At 47.4% G+C, this 2,525-nt stretch overlaps 1 pseudogene; it reads left to right on the top strand.

Moving 5' to 3' along the window:
• LOC101647349 overlaps positions 1-1,396 on the top strand; it is a 17,418-nt pseudogene extending 16,022 nt beyond the window's left edge.
• Positions 1,397-2,525: the final 1,129 nt, after the last annotated feature.

Raw genomic sequence — 2,525 nt, forward strand, 5'->3', positions numbered from 1 at the left:
AGAAATAGATGAGCCCCAACCACCTGAGCGTGGGACTGGAGGGGTTTAAACTCTGCTCCAAGGCCATGGCATCTGTGGCTGCGTTGAATTAAAGATCTTGGGCTGGCCAAAGTAGCCTGACGCTGGCCATAACCGTGGCAGGGCTAAAGCTAAGTCCCATCCAGCCTCTGCAGTGCTAAGCCAAAAGCCCATAGCTCTTCAAAACCCAATGGATCTGAGTCCACTTGTCTTTATGATGCTCCTTCTGTGACCTGGAAGGTGTGGCGTTTCCCTCTCAGTGGCTCTCCTGCGCTGCTTTCTGTGGAGTCCCTCCAGTGTGTGTCACTCAGTCACCATCTTGCCGGAACCTCTCCATAGCAGAAGTTTTAGGCTGTGGTTTCCATGTTGCAGAACATTGAGTTCCTCTGCTTGCCACTCCCATGAGTCCACGCACAGAGGAAAATGGGTTGAACCTCCACAGCATGTGTCATTGTGGCCCTGTCCTCTCTTTTATGGTCCCTTACTCCCTCACGCCATAGTGACCAGGTGTGTATGCTGGGTTGACTAGAGAAACAAATCCAATGACATTCATATATATGGAAGAGAGAGCTCTAGATCAAAAACACAAAGTATTCATCAATAAAACACCCCAGAGTGAAAGTGAAAGCCCTGGTGGTGGTGAGTTGGAAGATTGAAGACCTCGCAACTGTTCAGAGCCTGGCCAGGCCTTGTGGGGTGTGCCTGTGCAGGGACACCCGCAAATAGGTGGATGTCTTCAGGCAAAATCTCTTCCAGGAGACTGAGAAGTTCCTCTGCACATTCTTGCCACAGAAGATCATGTACCTGAATCGGCTGCTGAAAGAGGACTCCTTCAATGTGACTGACCCAGCTTCCTTTCAGGCCCCACTGGACATCCCTATCCCAGACCCCCCAGCCAAGGATGATGAGATGGAAACGGATAAGCCAGAGAAGAAAGATGTTCTCAAGGGCAGCTTTCTCCCTGGGAATGAGAAGGTTCTGGCCCCAGTTGCCCTAGTGAAGCCAGAAGTCTGGACTCTAAAAGAGAAATGCATTCTGGTGACCCAACATCTGATTCCCAGGATTGAGGACACCAATGGCTTTGGGGTGGCCATCCAGAAGAAAGTGCTCGAGAGGGTGACTGCTGTCAAGACCAAGGTGGAAGCCTTCCAGACAACCATTTCCAAGTACTTCTCAGAATGCGGGGATGCCGTCGCCAAGGCCTCCAAGGATGGACTACTGGGCCCTGGTGTGTGAACGAGATGAGGCAACCTACAGGCAACCTACAGTCATGGTGCTGAACCTGAGGACCTTCTATGCTGAACTTTATCATATCATTAGCAACAACACGGAGAAAATTACCAATCCCAAGGGTGAAGAGAAGCCCTCTCTGTACTGAGCCTAGGGCTAGGAGGGAATAAATGACCTGTACCCTGTGTGGGTTAATTAATAGATAGATAGATAGATAGATAGATAGATAGATAGATAGATAGATGATAGATAGATAGATAGATAGATAGATAGATAGATAGATAGATAGATAGATAGATAAATGAAACATCCCAGCCCTGTCCAACTCAAGTCCATAATTCCCTTTTCAGAATCACAAAGCTACGGGCAAGGGATGCACAATGCAGGAACACCGCCAGCTGGTGAATGCAAAGCATTATGGATCCAATGGTGGTGGATGCATCTGCAGGGCTTGCGCAGGTCTCAGCATGGCTCCTCAACAGGAAGGAGAAGTCAGCGGGTGGGGGGTGAGGTTCCCAGTACCCTCCTTACGAGAGGGTCACACCCACAAGGAGGCACCATGACCTGATTGACAAGCTAGACTCCACCCCTACACTTTTATATCTTTTAACATGAAATTACACAACTAGCAAGCACACCAGGCTTTGGTGTTAGATACGGGGAGTGGCAAAGCCTGGCTCCTCTCACTTCCAGACCTCAGATTCCTCCTGGACAATGTAGACGATAATAACATCTTGCTAAGATTCTGTGGAGATCTAACATATGGACAGATGTCTATCAGGCCCAGGCTCCTGTCCTCTTTAACCTCCCCCTTTCCAAGCACGAGCAACCTGTCCTCACACCAAAAGTCAACCATCAGGAGGAATGAAGTTCTGGTACATGAAGGACATGTGACATGAAGGAACTGTGAAAACAGTGAAGGAAGTCAGACAAAAAATGACAACCCCTGGATGGCATAAGCAGAGGCGAAGAGACAAAAGTCTAAAAGTAGCTACCTACATTACGGGCATTGAAGTGAATGAGTTGAAACAAAATGTTTACATGGTTGAACGTAAAACTGATGATTAGTTCTGTAAACCTTCAACTAAATCACAAGTTTAAAATGTTCTTTAATAAAATGAACTAAAAGTTGTTACCAGGGCCTGGGAAAAGGAAGAATGGAGAGGTATTACTTAAGGGATACTGAGTTTCTGCTTGGGGTGATCGAGAACGTTTGAATATACAGTGGTAACGGCTAACAATATGACAGATGCAATTAATGTCACCGAACTAGACAC

The sequence above is a fragment of the Echinops telfairi genome, unplaced genomic scaffold (genome assembly GCF_000313985.2).
Source record: "Echinops telfairi isolate 266 unplaced genomic scaffold, ASM31398v2 ScPeMD7_60;HRSCAF=208, whole genome shotgun sequence".
NCBI lineage: Eukaryota > Metazoa > Chordata > Mammalia > Afrosoricida > Tenrecidae > Echinops > Echinops telfairi.